At 39.6% G+C, this 21,347-nt stretch overlaps 1 protein-coding gene across 2 annotated transcripts in view; it reads left to right on the plus strand.

Annotated features, from left to right (window-relative positions):
* The window catches only part of KCNH1 (potassium voltage-gated channel subfamily H member 1), a 421,221-nt gene that overhangs the window by 146,504 nt on the left and 253,370 nt on the right, over positions 1–21,347 (plus strand). The gene's annotated exons all lie outside the window — the stretch shown is intronic.

A 21,347-nucleotide genomic window follows, 5' to 3' on the forward strand; every position in this document is an offset into this window, starting at 1 on the left:
TGCTGAACCCACATGCCACAACTACCAAGCCCATGCACCCAGAGCCTGTGCTCCGCAACAAGAGAAAGCCATCACAGTGAGAAGCGCATCCTTGGGTGTCCTTGTCTTGTTCTTGATCTTCAAGGAAATGCTTTCAGCTTTTCACCATTGAGTATGATGTTAGCCATAGGCTTGTCATATGTGGCATTTATTATGTTGAGGTATGTTCCCTCTATATCCCCTTTGTGGAGATTACATCCCTGGGATAAATCCTACTTGATCGTGGTGTTTGATCCTTTTAATGTAGTTTGCTAATATTTTGTTGAATATTTTTGCATCTATGTTCATCATTGATATTGGCCTGTAATTTTCTTTTTTATGGTATCTTTGCCTAGTTTTGGTATCAGGGTGATGCTGGCCTCGTAGAATGAGTTCAGAAGCATTCATTCCTCTGCAATTTTTTGGAATAGTTTGAAAAGGATAAATGTTAACTCTTCTCTAAATGTTTTATAGAATTCACCTGTGAAGCCATCCATCCCTGGACTTTTGTTTGTTGGGAGTTTTTAAATCACAGCTTCAAGTTCAGTACTAGTGATCGGTCTGTTCATATTTTCTATTTCTTCCTGGTTCAGTCTTGGGAGATTGTACCTTCTAGGAATTTGTCCATTTCTTCTGGGTTGTCCATTTTATTGGCAAATGGTTGTTTATAGTAATCTCTTATGATCCTTTGTATTTCTGTGGTATCAGTTGTAACTTCTCTTTTTTCACTTCTGATTTTATTGATTTATGCCCTCTCTCTTTTTTTCTTTATGAGTCTGGCTAAAAGTTTATCAATTTTTCTTTTCAAAAGAATGAGCTCTTAGTTTTGTTGATCTTTTCTATTTTTTTTTAGTCTCCATATAATTTATTTCTGCTCTGATCTTTATGATTTCTTTCCTTCTTGTAAATTTGGATTTTGTTTGTTCTTCCTTTTCTAATTCCTTTAGGTGTAAGGTTAGGTTGTTTATTTGAGATTTTTCTTATTTCCTTAGGTAAGCTTGTATTGCTTTTGCTCTTAAAATTGCTTTTGCTACATCCCATAGATTTTTGGATCATCATGTTTTTGTTTTCATTTGTCTCCAGGAATTTTTTAAATTTCTTTTATTTCTTCAGTGATCCATTGGTTGTTCTGTAGCATATTGTTTTGCCTCAATGTAGTTGTTTTTTGCAGTTTTTTTTCTCTTAGTTGATTTCTAGTCTTATAATGTGGTTGGAAAAGATCCTTGATATGATTTCAGTTTTCTTAAATTTACCAAGGCTTATTCTGTGGCCTATCAGATGATCCATCCTGGAGAATGTTCCATGTGCAGTTGAAAAGAATGTGTATTCTGCTGCTTTTGGATGGAATGTTATATATATACACATACACACACACACATATATATAGTCCATTTGGTCTAACGTGTCATTTAAGGCCAGTGCTTCCTTGTTGATTTTCTGTCTGGAGGATCTGTCCATTCATGTAAGTGGGATGTAAAAGTTCCCTACTATTACTGCGTTACTGTCAGCTTCTCCTTTTATGTTCATTAATATTTGCTTTATGCATTGAGGTGCTTCTATGTAGGGTACATATATATTTACAATTGTTATATCTTCTTGTTGGATTGATCTCTTGATCATTATGTAACGTTCTTCTTTGTCTCTTGTAACAGTCTTTATTTTAAAGTCTATTTTGTCTGATATAAGTATTGCTACCCTGGCTTTCTTTTCATTTTCATTTACATGGAATACCCTTTCCATCCCTTCACTTTCAGTCTGTGTGTGTCTTTAGATCTGAAGTGAGTCTCTTGTAGACAGCATACATATGTGTCTTGCTTTTGTATCCATTCAGCTACTCTATGTCTTTTGATCAGAGCATTTATTTCATTTACATTTAAAATAATTATTAATAGATATTTACTTATTGCCATTTTGTTCATTGTTTTGGGGTTGTTTTTGTATTTCTTTTTTGTTCCTTCTTTTGTTTTCTTCCCTTTTGATTTGATGACTATCTTTAGTGTTATATGTTTGGATTTCTTTCTCTTTTTTGTGTGTTTGTCTATTGTAGATTTTTGGTTTGTGGTTTTGAGGTTCATATATCTATATGTTTATTTATGATTATTTTAAGTTTTGGATATCTTCATTTCAAATGCACTTTAATAAGCTACATTTTTACTCACCTCCCCTCATCATTATTGTTTTTGATATCGTATCATATTTTACATCATTTTGTTTTGTGTATCCTTTAACTGCTTATTGTGGATAGAGATAATTTACTACTTTCGTCTTTTAAGCTTCCTACTAACTTTGTATATGGTTGATGTACTACCTTTACCATATATTTGTTTTTACTGATGAGCTTTTTCCTTCATAATGTTCACGTTTCTAGTTGTGGCTATTCTTTTATGCTTAGAGAAGTCCCTTTATTGTTTCTTGTGAAGCTGGTTTGATGGTGCTGAACTCAGTTTTTGCTTGTCCGTAACACTTTTGATTTCTCCATCAAATCTGAATGAAAGCTTTGCCGGGTAGAGTATTCTTGGTTGTAGGTGTTTACTCTTTCATCACTTTAAATATGTTGAGCCACTCCCTTCTGACCTGCAGAGTGTTTACTAAAAAGTCAGCTTATAGCCTTATGGAAGTCCTCTTGTACATAATTTGTTGCTTTTCCCTTGCTCCTTATTATTCTCTCTTTATTTTTAATTTTCCCCATTTTAAATACAATGTGTCTTGGTGTGGTCCTTTTTTGGTTGATCCTGTTTGAGACTTTCTGTGTTTCCTGGTCCTGGATGTCTGTTTCCTTTCTCAGGTTAGTGAAGTTTTTGGCTATTATTGTCTTCAAATATGCTATCTGCCCCTTTCTCTCTTTCTTGTCCTACTGGGACCCCAATAATGTGAATGTTAGTATGTTTGATGTTGTCCCAGAGGTCTCTTAAACTGTCCCCATTTCTTTTTATTCTCTTTTCTATTCAGCTTAGTGATTTCCATTACCCCAGCAGTCCCCAACCTTTTTGACACCAGGGACTGGTTTCGTGGAAGATAATTTTTCCACAGACAGGGGGAAGGGGGAGGGATGGTTCAGGTGATAATGCAAGCAATGTGGGGGATGGTTCAGGCGGTAATGTGAGCAATGGTTCAGGCAGTAATACAAGTGATGGGGAGCGGCAGATGAAGCTTTGCTCATTCGCCTGCGGCTCACCTCCTGCTGCGTGGCCCGGTTCCTAACAGGCTGCGGACTGGTACTGATCCACAGCCTGGGGGTTGGGGACCCCTGCAATACTCTGTCTTCCAGCTTGCTGATCAATTCCTTTGTATCATTTAATTTACTGTTGATTCCTTCTTGTGTATTTTTCATTTCAGTTATTGTACTCTTCAGCTCTGTTTGGTTCTTCCTTATCTTTTCCAACTCTTTGTTAAGCTTCTCACTGTTTTCATCCATTCTTCTCCCAAGTTCTTTGATAATTTTCCAATTATTACCTTGAACTCTTTCTCAGGTAGATTGCCTATCTCCACTTCACTTAATTTTTCTTCTGGGGTTTTATCTTGTTCCTTCTTTAGGAACATGTTCCTCTGTCACCTCATTTTGCCTAATTTGCTGTTTTTATTTCTATGTACCTAGCAGTTTTGTTAAGTTTCCCCACCTTGGAGGAGTGGCCTTTAGTAGGAGACAGTATGTAGCATATTTAAAGCTCCTTTAAACTATAAAATAATATATATTAGAAAACAAATCTAAAAATGAATAACTATTTAATATCTCACTAACCAAAGGAAAAAAATAACCTGATTTGTTGAGTTTACTAATATCCATGGTATAAATATTTCCTCCATAGCTGATTTACAGCTACCAACACAAGAGCACTGAATGTCATTTGGGAAGAAATGCAGAGTAGTACATCATTATATAATATTTTCACTATCCTGACACAGTAAAAGTAAGAACTTTGAGAGCATGGACAATAGTAAAGTGGAGTAAAATCAAAAGCAATATCCTTTGAGTATTTATTACATTTGCTTTTAATATGATTTAATTTTGTTTATATAATTTTATTTTTAATAGTGGCTGTGTTTTAACAAATAGCTCTCAGACTTCCTGAAAAATTAACAATTGCTCACTTGAGCACGTGTGAGCCGGTTCAAGTACACAATGCTCTGAATAACTTATTGGTTACAGATGAACTAATATGGAGATCAGAAAATATTTAGGCCTATAAAATGATAAAACTGCTATGTATCCAAACTTGCAGGATGAAGCTAAGATATTACTTACATGGCAATTTAAAATATAAAATGCTTCCATTAGTAAAGAAGGAAGATTAAAAAATAATGAAATAAGCACTCAAGATAGTGAAAAACAAGTGAATAAATCTTTAAAAAGTAGAAGAAAGATAATAAAGATGAAAACAGAAATACAGAGGTAAGATCACCAATGTGAAAAGTTGGTTCTTTGAAGAGACTCACAAAATTAACAAAACTTTGCTGAGATTAATCCAGAAAATAAGAGAAGACCCAAACAAAAAAGTAAAAATAAGGCCTGTCTACAGATGTAATAGAAATGTAGACAAGAGTAAGGGGAAATTGGGGACTTATAACAATATGTTTGAAAACTTGGATAAAATAATACAAGTCTGGGGGAGGGGATTTAAAATTGACTAAATAAAAAATATAGAAAACCTGAATTGTCTTATAACAATACTTTGAGTGTTATTTAACAAACTTCTAATAGAGAAAACACTAATACCAGGTGATTTTATAGATTTTATAGATACTGGACTTTCAAGATACATATCATGGTAGTCTTATTTTAAAGTTTTTCAGAGAATAGAGAAAGGATAATTCTCCTAATTTATTCTGTAAGGCCAGTTAAATCACAATACCAAAACACACAAGGGTGGTGTGGGAAAGTAAAATTACAGGCCAAACTCATTCATGAATGTGAATGCAAAATTCATAACCAAAAAAGAGTAAATATAATGCTGTACTGTACAGAAAGGGTAGTATTTCACAAGTCAGTTTTGTTCCAAGAATGCATAGGTGGTTTAATACTAGAAAATTTATAAGTCTAATTCATTGCATCAAAGGATGAATGGAGATAAGCAATACAGTACATATTAAAGATGCAGAAAAGGCAGTTTATTAAAAGCCAACACCCATTCATGATCAAAACTCTTAGCGTATTAGAAATAGAAGAGAACATTCTTAATCTGTTAGAGAATATGTACTAAAAACCTCTGAAAACATCATTCTAATGGGGACATTTACAAAGCATTTTTTAAAAAATCAGGGCAAACCTGCTGACCAACACAGCTTCAAATCAACATTGTAGTGGAAATCCTTACTAGTACAGTAAGAGAAAAAGAAGAAATAGTGTAAGGGTTGGGAAGAAGAAAAAGAAGAAAAATTTAGTGGGAAGATACTCTCTAACAGCTATCCAGACTCTCTCATAACAACGGGACAATTGGGACAATGTAATATTGATGCAAGATAGACACATTGGCTGATGGAACTTAGGCCAACACAAAGGGAAATCTGATCATGAACCAAGGTGGCACTGCAGGTCACTGGGGAAATAAGTAGTTCTTGGATGTTTGATTATTTGTGTGTGCAAAATGATATTGGTTCTTTTTCTCATGCCACACATAAAAATAAATGCTGGATAAATTGTTGACTTAAATGTAAAAGGCAAAACTTTACAACTTTTAGAACAATATATGGAAAACCCCTATCCCCTTTGGATAGCAAAGAATTTCTTTAAAATGTTAACGATGAAAGTTTTATAGAAAAGGTAACCATAGGGCTTCGCTGGTGGCGCAGTGGTTGAGAGTCCGCCTGCCGACGCAGCGGACATGGGTTCGTGCCCCGGTCCAGGAAGATCCCACATGCCGCGGAGCGTCTAGGCCCGTGAGCCATGGCCGCTGAGCCTGCACGTCCGGAGCCTGTGCTCCGCAACGGGAGAGGCCACAACAGTGAGAGGCCCGCGTACCGCAAAAAAAAAAAAAAAAAAAAAAAAAAGGTAACCATAGAAGTTTGATATGTTTGACCATATTAAAATTGAGAATTTCTATTCAGCAAAGACAGCATGAGGAAAATAAAAGACAAGTTATCAGTTGAGAGACCCATGCAAAACTTATAATTATTAAAGTACAAGTATTCAGAATATATATTTTTAAAAGTTCAACAAAGCAATAAGAAAAAGGCAGAATGCATGAATAGGTGTTAGAAGAGGAAACACAGATGGTCAACAGTATAGGAAGTGATGCTCTACCTCTTATGTAACTAGAAAAATAGAAATAAGTATGCAGTGAGATACTCTTACGTACTCAATAGCTCACGAAATTTAAGAAGTTTTACAACATCAAGTGGCAAGAATGTGTTGGCACCGTATAAAATTCAGCAGTACTACTATAGAATCCTAAAATCCCTAGAATCTCATGCAAAGGTGCATCAAGTGACATGTTCAAGGATGTTCGTAGCAGCATTGCTTCTAAGAGTAAAAACCTGAAAACAACCCAAATCTCCATCAATGGGAAAGTAGACACATATATTGTATATTCACCCAAAGGAAAGTTACTCAGTGGTAAAAATGAATAAATTTCAGTTATTTGAAGTAACATGACTGAATGTTAAAACTATAATGTTTACTAAAATCAGAGCAAAACTCAGGAGAATGCATAAGGTCTAATTATTATGTTTATAAAGCTCAAGAACAAGCAAAGCTAAGTAACTTAGTATTTAGGGATCCCTATACTTGTTAGATGTATGTGTGTGTGGGAGAGAGAGAAAGATAGAGAGGGAGAGAGAGAGAGGGAGAGAGAGAGAGAGAGAGGGAGAGAGAGAGGTGGGGGGAGAGGGAAGGAAGGAAGGAAGGAAGGAAGGAAGGAAGGACGGAAGGAAGGGGGAAAATAGAGAGAAAGAGAAAATATTAGCCACAGCCTAAGCACTACTCTGGCCATGCCTAACAAATCTTAAAAAAGCAAGACCTGAAGAGGCCAAACTATATCCAAATAACTTAATGGTGTCCCAGAACAAAGCTAAGTAATATTTATAGGAATACAAAAATATCCAGCATCAAATGAGGTAAATTTACAATGTCTGGCATTAAATAAAAAATTACCAGTCATGCAAAGAAATAGAGAAATATGATGTACGGTGAAGAGAAAATTCAATTAATCAAAACCGACCCAGAAATGATACAGATGATAAAATTAGCAGATAAGGCATTAAAGCAATTATTATAATTGTATTCCATAAGTTTAAGAAAGGAGAAAAGACTGAGCATGTTAAGTGGAGTCATGAAAAATATAAAAAGACCCACATTAAATTTCTAGAGATGACACAGACTTTGAGAATGAACTTACTGTTACTGGGGGTGGGGGGGGGAAGGGTGGGGGGGGGAGGGATAGATTGGGAGTTTGGGATTGACCTATACACACTGCTATATTTAAAATAGATGACCAACAAGGACGTACTGTAAAAAATAAAAATAAAATTTCTAGAGATGAAAACTACTATATCTGAAATAAAAAAATATGTTGGATGGACTTAACAGTAGGATAGAAAATATAGAAGAAAAGATTAGTAATCTTAAGGATATTCCGGTAGAAACAATCCATAATCAAATGCGGAGGGGAAAAAAGCATGTGAAAAAAATTGCTTTTTGAAAGATGCTGTTAAGAGAATGAAAAGATAAGCCACATTCTGGGAAGAAATATTTGCAAGTCACATATCTAATAAAGGATTTGTACCAAAATATAGAGAGAACCCTTAAAACTCAATAATAATAAAACAAACACCAAATAAATACAGGCAAAGACTTTTAACATACATTTGATCAAAGTAGCTATAAAGATGGCAAATTAGCATTTGAAAAGTTGCTCAGCATCATTAGTTATCAGGAAATGAAACTAAAACTATAATATCATTACACACCTATAAAATAGCTAAAACTAAGGACTGATCATACCAAGTGTTGAAGAGGGTGTGGAGGACCTGGAATTCTCACACACTGCTGGTAGAAATTTACGTAAACTAGAACAATCATTTTGGAAAACAGTTTGAAAGTTTCTTAAAAAGTTAAATAACACACCTATTATGTGACCCAGCTATTCAACTTTCATTTGCCAAAGAGAAAAGACAGCCATATGACCATATAAAGTTTGTACACAAATCTTTTTGGTGGCTTTATTTGTGTTTTGTTTATTTGGACAGTCCAAAAGTCCATCAATAGGTAATGCATAAGCAAACTGTGGCACATTCATGCAATAGAATACTACTTAGAAACATAAAGGAGTGAACTATCGATATATGCAACAACACATATGAATTTCAAAATATTTTTCCTGAGTGAAAGAAGCCAGAATATATACTGTATGATTTCATTTATATAAAAATTCTAGAAAATGTGAACTAATTTATATTGGGAGAAAGCAGATTAGGCTGTAGACTGGGAGATTACAAAAGGAAACTTTTGGGGTGATGAATATGTTCATTATCTTGACTGTGGTGATGGTTTGATGAACATGCAAAAATTAATTATGCCTCAGTAAATTTTTACGTAAAGCAAGAGAATAAATAATCTAAAATTTATGATAGTAGTTACTTCCGAAGGAGGTTGGGAAGAAGCCCATAGGTAGTTGCAATGGAATTGGTAATGTTCTAGTTCTTAGAATGGGCAGTGGTTTGTTGTTTGTTATGTAGCGTGTATATTTAAATAATTCTTTTATCTATATAAAAATTAAATAATAAATTTAACACAGTGTTGCTGGTGGTGAAGAACATTTCTGGCAGAGAAAGCATTTTATGTTAAGTTATGAAGGCAAGAGAAAGCATGGCCCATAGGAAAACTGCAAGTAGTCCGATGTATCTGGAGCTGGGAGCAGAAGAGGTCAATTATGAAGAGAGAAGATGTAGGAGGTTGACTGGTACCAGGTTAGAGAGGGCCTTGAATACCACACTGAGTTCCACCCTAACTTGAAATTTGCTTGTAGGTACTGGAAAGCCACTGAAGGATTTCATGCATGGAGGAGATAGAATTAGGTTAGAATTTTAAAAGAATGGAAAATTTCTCCTTATGGAGGCCAGATTGAAGGGGGTTACACCTGAGCCAGGGGACCAGCTGAAATGCTGTTGGAGAAACCCATGCAAGAGAAGATGAGTGCTGTCGAAATGGAGAGAAAGGGACAGATGCAAGACATTTCCAGAAAAATACTGAGAAAAACTAAGAGAGAGTTGCCATAGAAGCCAGGGAAGAGAGAATTTTAAGAAAGACATGATTGTCAACAATGGTACATATTACAGGGAGATGAGATACACAGGACTGAAAAAGCTATCAGTAGATCTGATAGAAGTCATACGGTGAGTCCAAGTGAGGTCCTGAAGGTGGATGCCAGCTTCCCCCAGATTCAGCTTGAGTCGTGAGAAAGTGGAGACCTGGGGTGAGGAATTCTATTTCTGGAAACTGGTTTGTGCCTGGAGGGAGGGAAAGAATTTCTCTAAGCCTCTAAAAAAGAGGCAAAGGTGGCTACAGATATAGATATAATTATAGGTGTAGGAGATGGAATTTGAGGGAGTTGGTGTTTGATAAATTTGATCATCTGGGTCAAATTAGAGCTGAGTTAACTTTTGGAATTGGGTATGGAAGTTCAGAATAGCTGTATTAACAGAGGAGGAGCTGACCAATGAACAAACAAACAAACAAACAAAAACCACATAAAATTACTGCTATGGTTAGGGCCAGTGCATATAGTTGTCTGGCTTACATACAGCACAAGACTAGAGACACCAATATTCTCATAATAGTCTATGTGAATGGTACCCTGGAGGGTTGTGAAGTATGCAACCTGAACAACTGTACCTGGCAGTCTTAGCTACAGGCTAGACTGAGATTAGAAACCTTAAGTTTGCAGTAAGAACAATCAGCGTGTTTGTGTGATTTTTCTCTAAGAGGGAATTTTTGGATTGATCCCAAATATCCAAGGTTAGTGGACTTTTGGGAGCATGGAGTAGAAAGACAAATGGCTGGATATTAAAGATGACTGTTTGAGGGCAATGGGAATGCTGAACTTTAATCTCTGTTCGAGTTTAGGTGTCCCTATGGTCTCATCTCCTCCCTGTACTATGAGTCTTATTAGTCTCCTCCCCAAAGCTGTAAGCTCCAGAAAGAAGTGGCCAGTCCTTACTATGTGCATGTGTGACCCCATATTCCCATGCCCAGGTCACACATAGTAAGGACCCCATAAATATCCGTTGGATGGACTGATGGATAAATAAGGTCAAGGTACATGGGGAAGGAAGTTGCATCATTAAAGAGTTATGGACCACAGTAAAAACAAAGAGTTAGAGTGCATTTGATGTATTTCAAGGACTGGTGAAGTAGGAATAAAGGCATGACGGAGCTGGAAGGGGTTTGTGGCCAGAGGTGAGCATGGCAATGTTTGAGATTTTAGAAATTAGTATAACCTGGTGAAGTGGAAAAGCCTCAGATACGGCCCTGGGAGTGGGTGCTGGGGGAGAGGGGAGGTGATGAGAGGAGGAGGAAGACCAAGACATATAGTGTGTGTGTGTGTGTGTGTGTGTGTGTATGTATGTATATATATATATATATATATATATATAGAGAGAGAGAGAGAGAGAGAGAGAGAGAGTGTGTGTGTGTATAGTGTGTATATATACAGTGTATATATAGCATATACAGTGTATGGTATATAGCTGATTTCATTCAAGAGAGTACAGGGGAGGGCGCCTTAATCAGTTGGGGAGCTATTCTGCTTGTACCAAGGTAGCTATTGTTGCTTTTGCCCTTTCCCTGAACGGCCTATATAATAACTAGTCAATAGTTACAATAATACTTTGATATTTTAATAAAATAACACCATTACAGAAAAAGCATAATCTACTGGTCTTTATCCCATTACTAATATCCCATTTATTCCATTTCTATGCCTGAGGAAAGCTTATCCCATTAACTCCAAGGACTGTGACGAGCAGAATGTCTGGAAAGAAACTGCTTCTGCCAGACAGCTTAATCCAACAAGTTACGATCAGATGTCACAGCATCTAGTAGCATCATCACAGCAGTCCTGCCCTGGTGCATAAATTACATGTACCAGGTTCAGGTGGTACATTAAAGCATCAAGAACGTTCTATTTGATGTACATTAATGTAAGGGTTTCCATTTCACTTTTTCCACTGGATCCCGTGCTTTACAAACCCTATATGTACTTTCCTTTGTATGTTTTCCCAGATTTTCTGGATTTGCACAGGCATCTGTTTCTCTCTCTTTTTACGTTGCACAAGGTGTCTTCTCGTGGGGTTTCTGTAATAGTCCTGAGATCAGAGTGGCCTCGTTCCCAACCCTCCAGAGTCTGGAGTGTGCTGTTTGAGTCTGCAGAGATTCTCACTTTTTGTTTAGGCTGAGGCTATCTGGGGAAACTCCCCTTTCCCTTTCATTAGAAATGGTCCTTTCCCCATGTAACCAACTTATGTCCTTTATAGAACTTTACATATTTAGATATTATTTTGTTAAACCTTTTTTTTTTGCCTCTCCCACTAGAAGGTAAGCTCCATGAACGTAGAGCTTGTCTAATTTGTCTGATTTGCACAGTTCCTGGTACATTGGGGCCACTGAATAAGTAGACCTCTTAAACTAGTGTCAGCTGTTCCTGCATCTTTATTGAAATGAGGATAAATGTACCAATTTCATGGAGTTACTGTGAAGATAAAATGAAATGATGCATGTAAAACATTTCGCACAGTATTTGGCGCACTAGTTATTAGCCCAGTATGTAGCAGCTAGTACAAGGAACTGGAGACATTTGGGGTACTTGTTTAGGGCCTTCCCTTGAGATATCTCGACTGCTGAGAAGTGAGAAATAGCAGCTGTCAGCTTCCCACTTACACTCCCCATGCTGAGCAGTAGGTGGCGCTCTGTAGGGGTTCTGTTACCTGGAGGTAGGGGATCACGCACAAGGGAAGAAACTCACCTCCTGTTTATACATCTGTTGACAAAAAAATTAATCAATGATCAACATAAGAAAGAAATGAAAAATTTTATTTGAGCCAACCTGAGGATTTTAACCTGGAAGACGGTCTCTCAGAGAGCTCTGAGAACTGTTCCTAAGAGATAATGGGGGAGGCCAGTATATATGTGATTTTCCCTAAGGGGTACATGCAGTCAAGCACACATCTTGGCAGAAGGTTCCTACTATTCATGAGGAACAGACATCTTGGTTAATGGTTTTAGTGCTTTTCTGAATATGGGAAGATGCAAGAAACGGGGTTCATAAAATTTTCTCCTGCAGATATCTAACTGTCTGAGGACCAGTTTTGCCAGTTTCCCCATGCCTCATTCTGATCTTCACCCTTAATTCCTTTCAGCGTGTGTTGTAGGTCAGTGACTGTAGTGGCTAATGACTTGATTCTTGTAGAACTGGCTGGTGGGCAACATTCATTATTTTATAATCCCCTCCCTTTTGGCCTTAATTGGGATCAAGGTTTGGGAGACATTTCATGACCAGTTTGCCCCAGGAATGCTCATTCCCAGGTCAGGTGAGGATTTCATTGATAGCCATTCAATGCGCTGTTACTAGACGAGGCCCTTTTGGCTTTTTACTAGCCAAAAGCCTCTGGACTGTCTGTCTTACTAGTCTGTTATGGTCCAGGAAATGGTTCCCTCTTGTTGCTTCCTCCTTTATCCAGAGTTAAACTATTACAGTCCTTGATCTTATAGAACTATATATTTGGTTGATTGATCATTTCAAGTCGCTTAGTCATCCTTACTCTTATTGAAGGGTCAGTCACACATCTGGTAATGCAGGAAACAATAATCTTGTAGAATAGGCAGAATAGAAGTAATGATATAGCTAGTAACATATAACAATAAGGTCATAAGTACATATTTAAGCTAAGAACTTCTGTTAGATGCAGCCCTGTATCTCCCCAGTGTCTGACCCAGTCTGTTCTGCACCAATCACTATTTTTAAGGGAAATGATATATTGGCATTGTACATAAAGTTCACCAAAGATGTCTGCACATACAAGGCGAGTCGTGGGTCATCATGGCCCCTTATAAGATTAAGAAAAGAATGTTCTTCTAAAGAGTTACGCAGTTGGCACCAGAAGAAGAAGAATTGATCTTTATGGTTGAGCAGGTATTTCTGCTGTTGCATAGGTCTGTTCAATGCATAATGCAGATGCACAATGCACAGTAGCAGGAAAGGAGGAGGCCCAAAGGGGCAGAGAAAAATTTTATGTTTAAATTTTTCTCATCTTGCCTTAAAATACAAACTTTATTTCATCACATCTGTTTTCATTCTTGTTCTGTGTCTGTGTAGCTTGATAATCTTTTCCTCACTGACTTCTGATTTCAGAAGAATACTGTATTTGATTAAAGCAGGCTTCACAGGCTTCATTCTTTCTTTTAAAAATCCTCCCTATACCCAGCCGAATGATTCATAGCATCTTTATATAGTGTTATCTCATAATGTTGATGCTAAGGCCTATAATTGAGGTGAGTGGTTCTGTGAACAGAATATAATTACTTTTGCAGCAGCTTGGAATGTGCCAATATAATGACCAGATGAACAATTACAGTGGGCGATATGGCTCGTTGTGGAAGATCTGCAGCGAGTGCTAATCATATCGTTACTAAACTCAACAGCAGAAACCTGGACCATTTGCTAATGTACCCCATTCATTGGCTGGGTTCTCTTCTCACCATTTATTCAACTAACATTTGTGAAGTCCTCTAGGAAGCTCTATGGGAGATGGAAAAGTATCAGAAGGCATGGGTCCTGCCCTTGATCTTATTATCTTGTTGGGAGAGAAAACACACTGGGATGTAACAATTGGGAACAATGTAAAAAAGAAATCTATAGTCAAATTACATAATAAAGCAAAAGAGTGACCTATTTGGATTGTGGTCACTCAGGGAAGACTCCTTGGAGAAGGTGAGCCTAGAGTTTGGTCTTGAAGAAATTGGTCATGACGTTGAAAACTCGGCCTCTGTGCACCAGTGCTGAATTGAATCTCGGAGACAGAGTTTTTGGTGAGGTAGAAAAGAAGAGCTTTATTGCTTTGCCAGGCAAAGGGGGACACAGTGGGCTTGTGCCCTCAAAAACTGTATGTCCCAACCCAGGGGGATTTGGTGAGGAGTTTTATAGCAGTGGTTCAAGGGCAGGGTTGCTGATAAGGATCAGAGTATGTGTAGGGCCTGCCGTTTCTTTAATCTGGCCTCAGGTGGTCTTCTCTGGAATGAAGAATGCTAACAACTTCCATTTGTTGGGGGTTTTAGTTCTGTAGAAGGGCTCAAAGATATTATTATGTGTATCCCTTGAGGGGGAACCAGGGCCCTGCCCCAAGGCTGCACTAGTGTTTCTTGGCTACTCCTCCCTTGTCTCTCCATCCCCTCCCTTCCCTGATTAACAACTGTTCAAATCTGCTCTTTGGAACTCAGGGAAGGTCATGGATGCTGGAGTCTATTCCCTACAAACAGGAAATGAGGGACACAGAAAGGCTTCCATGCCCCACAGGGTCCTGCTTGGTTTCAGTCAGATTTGGGTTAAGACCTTAGACGGGAACTTGAAATGCCGAAGCTAAGGAATCAGCAAGTCTTGTATGAGAGTCTCCAAGGAGAGATGAGGCTAGACTTCTGGTGCTGTGATGGCTTGTAATGGGACATGGGTTCACAGAGGAAATGAGGTCCAGCTGACTCATGTTTGAATTTGAGGGTGGTCAGTTTTTAATGGCTCTGGCAGACCCCAGGGAATTCATGGTATCATTCTTTTTTTTCCCTTTAAATATAAAAATCATGTAACAATATTAAAGAAAATTATATTAAAAGAAAATAGTTCACTATTTATCACCCTAACCTAGGGATCAGCAAATTGTCACCATCTGGCCAAATCCTGCCCACCACCTGTTTTTGTATTGCCTGTGAGCTAAGAATAGTTTTTACATTTTTAAATGGTTGAAAAAAGCCAGAAGAGAAGAATGATATTTTGTGATATGTGAAATGACGTGAAATTCAAATTTCAGTGTCGATAAATAAAGTTTTATTGGAACACAGTCACGCTCATTTGTTAATGTATTATTTTTGGCTGCTTTGGGCTAGCATGGGCAGAGCTGAGTAGTTGTGACAGACTGTATGGCTTCCAAAGCCTGAAATATTTACTGTGTGGCCCTTTACAGAAAATGTTTGCTGACCCCTGCCCTAATCCACTACTTTTTCACTTCTGCTCATTTCCTTCCAGTCTTTATCTAAATGTACATGTAATTTACATGGTTGTACACGTTTGTACACAGCTTTTCTCACTTTGTGTTGTAAATATTTTTCTGTAATAGTCATCATAATTATAATTTGAATGAGCTTGTATTTGTATAGTGTTTTAAAAATGTAAAAATGCCCTTATATCCATTGTCTTGTTTTATGATCACAACAACCCATGTGATAAGAGGGAGACTTGGTGATTAAGTGATAAACTCAAGGTCACACAGACAGCAAGCAAGTAAAGTCAGGATTTCTGACCCCAAATCCCTTATTTATTTTATTTTACAATATGTTCTTCTGATAATTACATAATTTTTCCAAAGTTAATGTAAATTTATTTTTATTCTTTTATTTTTTCTATTGTTGGATATGTAGGTTGTCCCCGTTTCTTCACTTTGACCAGTAGTGTCTCAGTGAACATAACATATATAGCTTATTTTGTCTTTCATTTATTTTAAGGAGCATTTAGATTTGTTTTAAATTTGCTTTTCAGCATTCCAGTGGTGTGAATGGGGGTAGGGATTGAGTTGTGGATATGGGGGGGTAACGGTCTCACCCTTGTTCAGAAGCTGCCTCCTCAGAGGCTGATCTAATTTTCAACGTCATTTCGTAGTTATTTGTGGAGTTCCTGTTACCACCAGGCACAGGGCCAAGTAGGTTCTGGGGATTTGGTGTTGAAATTGACAGGGCCCCTGCCGTCAAGAAGCTAAGTCATGTATGGGAGGCAAGCGGGGGGACAGGTAAGCTGGCTGTGATAGCACACAGTGTGAGTACACGGGGATGCCGTCTGGATGCTTGGCAGCAGGCTGCCTTGGCTGGGAGCTCAGGGAAGAGTCTTAAAATGAAGGATAAGTAGGGAGTTGACTGGGTGAAAAGGGAGAAGAGGATGGTGGGAGGAGACATCGTTTCAGGCAGGGTGACCAGTCTATGTGAAGGGAAGGCGGTAAGACAGAGCTGGTGTGTCTGAGGAATTCAGGTAGTCCGGTGTGGCTGGAGTGTAGGTGTGTGAGGAGGGGAGAGAGAAGGCAGGAGGGGCAGGTAGGGGCCAGATCACCAGGGACTTGTGTGCCCCACTGGGGAGCACGGACTGTATATCATGAGGGTGTTGAAGAGCCTGAGCAGGAGAGGAGTGTGACCAGAATTGCCTTTTAGAGAGAATAATGGGGTTGCAGCATGGAGGATGAATTAGATCGGGCTGGGCTTGGAGGCAAGGGGCCAGTTAGGGCAGCTGGGGCAGCAATCCAGGTGACAGATGACCGTGTCGATGAGGATGGAGAAAGTTGGACTGGTTCTGGAAACAGGCACAAGTAATAGAACTGCACGATTGCCTCTATGTGGGGAATGAGAGACAAGGAGGAACCAAGCCAAGGATAACATCCAGCATTCTGGAATGGGTGTTTTCTGTTTTTTAGATTTTTTTTTTTTTTATGGTACGCGGGCCTCTCACTGTTGTGGCCTCTCCCGTTGGGGAGCACAGGCTCCAGACGCGCAGGCTCAGCAACCATGGCTCATGGGCCTAGCCGCTCCGCGGCATGTGGGATCTTCCTGGACCGGGGCACGAACCCATGTCCCCTGCATCGGCAGGCGGACTCTCAACCACTGTGCCACCAGGGAAGCCCTGTCTTTTAGATTTTTTTTTTCATCTATTAATGTCCAGTAAAAGGATTATTGGGAAATAACCTTTGAAGGTTCTTGATATGATTTGAGGGTAGTACATTCTCAAAGAAGCAATCAGTTTACAATACCAACAAATGGCTTTTTGTGCGGGAGAGTCATTTGATAAAACTAGTGTAAGATGGTAGAAACAGGTAGGTCAAATTCAGTAAGAGAGCCCTGGATGGATGCAGGCCTGAGGATAAGGGTAGGGTTTTAGCTATAACTTGTCATGTTCCTCCCAATAGCTAATCATGTGTTCATGATCATTCAGGAATCAATTACTGTATGCCGGCCATGTGCTGCATCTGTGCTGGATGCCTTAGGAACTTATCTAGGTGAAAGGAACATGTTCTGTAGCTAAGAAAGGGTTTATATATGTAATAGGAGGTCAAGATAGAAAAACCTTTGGTAAAAGGTAGGACATGATGAATGTTGTAATAATGGTACCAAATGCTGTGGGAATTCAGTGAGAAGAGATTGATTACAGAGAGGGGCGGAGGGGCAGGGGAAGGGGAGATTCAGACCAGGCTTCCATGAAGAGGTATTGTTTGAGCTGGTTTTTATTGAAAAACAGTAGAAGTTTTAGACACATGGCTGAGAATAATCCAGGTGGAGAAAAAAACACAAATCTGGGGACATGATACTCCCTTGTTTATTGTGAGATCTGTCTTTTGGGCTGAAGTGGATGCCCCAGAGAAGGCAGTGCCATGTACTCTGCATCTAAAGCTGGATGAGTATTACAGGAGTTTCTAAAGCCAGGAGTGTCCCAGCGATTGTCCGCTTCACAAACTAGTGTCCTAGTTTTGGTCCTGAGTGAAGCAAATGGAAAAGGATTTACAATTCTAAAACACGGTTTTGCCTCCAGGCTTTCACCAGTGAGGGGAAGGGCATCTTGCCTCCCTCGGGAAGACTGGTCTGCTCTCTGGCTTCCAGGACGGGCAGGTATGCTGGGGCTGCTTTCCGGCCCAGTGCTCCCTAATTCCCCCAGGAAAGTACAAGCCCTGCCTCAGGCCACTAGGACCTGCTCCAACACCAGGGGGAGATATAAAGTCTGACCTTCATGTAGTGATTCCTCTAAGACATTTTCAGTTATTTAATGAAAACCAAGGGATAATGTTTATGGAAATACTTTGTAAGCTCTTAAGTGCTAGGTGGATGCGATGTGTCCATCCATTCAACCGATCATTACTGAAAGCTTGTTGCAGTGTTCTAGGTGCTGAGGATACAGCAGTGCCCCTCAGCGTGGTGTTTACCTTCCAGTATGGGGGGCAGGCAATAAACAAGCGTAAAGCCTATAATATATAAAATGCAAAGCCTATACAGTAGTCCCCTCCACCCCTACCCCTTATCTGTGGTTTTGTTTTCCATGGTTTCACATACCCTAGGTCAACTGTGGTCCAAAAATTCCAGAAAGAAACAATGGTTTTTAAGTTCTAAATTGTGTGCTGTTCTGAGTGGTGTGATGAAATCTCCAGCCATCCTGCTCTGTCTCACCCTGGACATGGATCATCCCTTTGTCCGTTACTCACTTGGTAGCTACGTCAGTTACAAGATTGGCTGTCGTAGCATCATGGTATCCCAGTGCTTGTGTTCAAGTAACCCTTATTTTACTTAATAATGGCCCCCAAATACAAGAGTCATTATGCTGGCAATTTGGATATTCTTACTGTGCCTAATTTATAAATTAAACTTTATCACAGCCATGCATGTATAGGAAAAAATATAGTATATAGAGTTCACCCTTGATCAACATGGGTTTGAACTGTGTGGGTCTACTTATGTGCAGATTTTTAAAAATAAATACTGTGGTTCTACCCAATCCACAATTGGTTGAATCTGCCAGTGCGGAACAGTGGATATGGAAGGCTAACCATAAAGATATACACAGATTTTCGACTGCTCGGGGGATTGACACCCCTAACCCCTGCATTGTTCAAGGATCAACTGGATAGGGTTTGGTTCTATCCGCAGTTTCTGGCATTCACTAGGGGTCTTGGAATGTACCCCCACAGGTAAGGAGGAACTACTATAAATGCTCTGGAGAAAAATGAAACAGGGAAGGGGCTAGGCTATGTTAGAGAGAGAAGTAAATCTGAGATTTCTGGGGGCTGCGGAGGGGAGAATGGGGAATCCTTGTTTCATGGATACAGTGAGCTCTCCCTGCACCTTTGTTTTTTTTATCTGTAAGATGGTGGATGTGGGCTCTCTGATCCCTGGGGTCCCCTACTGATCCAAACTTCTGTCATCCCAGGACTCCTGAGTGAGGCTTATGTCCTGCATTTAGGTTTGGGCCATTTAGTGGTCCCACCCTTTGGCGGCTTCCTTTGGCCATCTGCTTTCTGGGCTGGAGAACCGTGGCTCTGTTCACTTGCCTGGAGGCCTTTGCAGCTGAGAGCTCTTTTCTGTATAAATTTGGGACTGTCCTACTATCGCCAGGAGGGGACTTAAATTACTGTCTATAAATGCATCATGACTTTAAAAAACATTTATAAGTAATATCAACAGTGCCACCAGCACTCACTTGTAGAGCTTTAGATTTTAGTTTTCCAAAAGATGTCCTTATGAATTTTTTTGCTGTAGCCTCACTATAGCTCTGTGTACCAGCTGAGAGTTGGAAGACCTGCAAAATGGCCCCAGCTTGGCCACTGGCCTTTGGGTTAGTCTCTTCCCCTCTCTGGGCATCAGTGGCTTTGGTGAAGTGATTTGAATAATAAACAGCACTTAAAGAACTGGAGCCAGTTTCCTGTCACTGGGACTGTTATGTGTGGGGAACCCATATTTACGGGAACTCCAAGGAACATGCATGAGGTGCTGCCCTGGGTAGTGCTGGAATGCCATCCTGCCTGTCTGCAGGTTGGTCACCTTTTAAGAGCCCAGAGTCCTCAGTCTTGTACAAATACAGCACAGTTCAAATCTAAGCTTTTTCGTGTCATTGGTTTTTAGGTGATTGAAGGAGCATCATCTTTTCATTCTACCACTGCTTTTGTTTTTTACTTTTTCATTCTGCTACTTGCTGTATATACACACAGCCTACTCGCTGCTAGAATAGAAGGTGGCAATCATCAGTCTCTCCTACTGTAGCCAAGTTGGCTTTGGGGGAGGACTTCCTGAGTGAATGGAGGAAAAGAGCAGGCTCGTTGTGTCTTTGGAACAGCCGCGGAAGGGTTTGATTTTATTGCTTGTTTTTAAAATCTGATTGCAGCTCATCATCCCCCATGGTTGCTTGCCTATCAGTTAATTCATAAAAAAGTCCATACATTTATATAAAATGGAGAGAATTATACTATTTATCCTATAGGATAGTTATAAGAATCAAGTGAGTTAATGCATATAAGAGGTAGGACTGCTTGGTGTATTGCAAGTGCTTAATGAATTATTGTGGTTATTATTTGTTATGACTTAGCAGCATGGGGTTGACAGGTCAGGGTCTATACACTACTTTTCCATCACAATAAACTTCTAGGTGGCATGTTTGTTATTTTAATAATTTCTAATCATTGTAGTCAAAGTGCTAGATCTTTAAAGTGCATTTAGAAATACAAATACCTAGGTGTAAGTTGTGTTCTATTAGTTTTCCAGATATCCTCGGGCTTTCATATCCTTATCAGGTGTATGGCCAGGCCACTCAACATGGCTGTTCTCTTGCTCTTTGTATGCCCTCTGAACCAGTCCCCGCTTCACCTGCACCCTACTCACATGAGCGTGCTTGTCCCCACCCCAGCTAGCGATTGTTCTAATGCTTAGGCCAGAACAGGTCCACCTGCTAGCTTATTAAAGGAAGACATCTGCCCTTGTGTTGGTCGTTAACCTGAGGGGCTGTGAGGGATGAGCCCCAGCTGCTGGTTTCCCTGGTAACTGATGAGCCAACCGGACCATCACTTCCGCTATAAATGCTAGCCTGCGATGCTGCCATGTTCTGCCTGCTGCCTGCTGTGTATGATGTGGTGTTGCTCAGGACCTTCTGCCTCAGCCTGTGTAAGAGTCCCTTGTCCGGTAATCCATTGATGTCTCCTTTGCTGTCTCTGGGCTCTTTCTTTGGTCTTGAGGCTGGGCAGTTACAAAGCTTGCGGGTTGCAGCCCAACATCAGGCGAGACTGACTTTCACTTACCCCTGGGGCTCTGTGTGTCCAGAAGCACAAGGCCAGGACCCCTGCCTGCTTTCTTAAGCCTACACCCTTGACTGTTGAATACCCTTGACTGCTTGTTTGCACCTTTTCAGAGAAGGCGTATTATTTTCCCTCTTTATTAATCTCCACCTAGAGGTGACTTCTTTCTGACATTTCAGATCCTTTCTCTCCTTTTGGCTGAGGGCAAATAATTTCTCCCCTTTGTGACTTTCTTTTTTTTCTTTTTTTTCTTTTTTTTTTTTTTGCGGTACGCGGGCCTCTCACTGTTGTGGCCTCTCCCGTTGCGGAGCACAGGCTCCAGACGCGCA

Source organism: Lipotes vexillifer, unplaced genomic scaffold (genome assembly GCF_000442215.2).
Source record: "Lipotes vexillifer unplaced genomic scaffold, Lipotes_vexillifer_v1.1 scaffold570, whole genome shotgun sequence".
Lineage (NCBI taxonomy): Eukaryota > Metazoa > Chordata > Mammalia > Artiodactyla > Lipotidae > Lipotes > Lipotes vexillifer.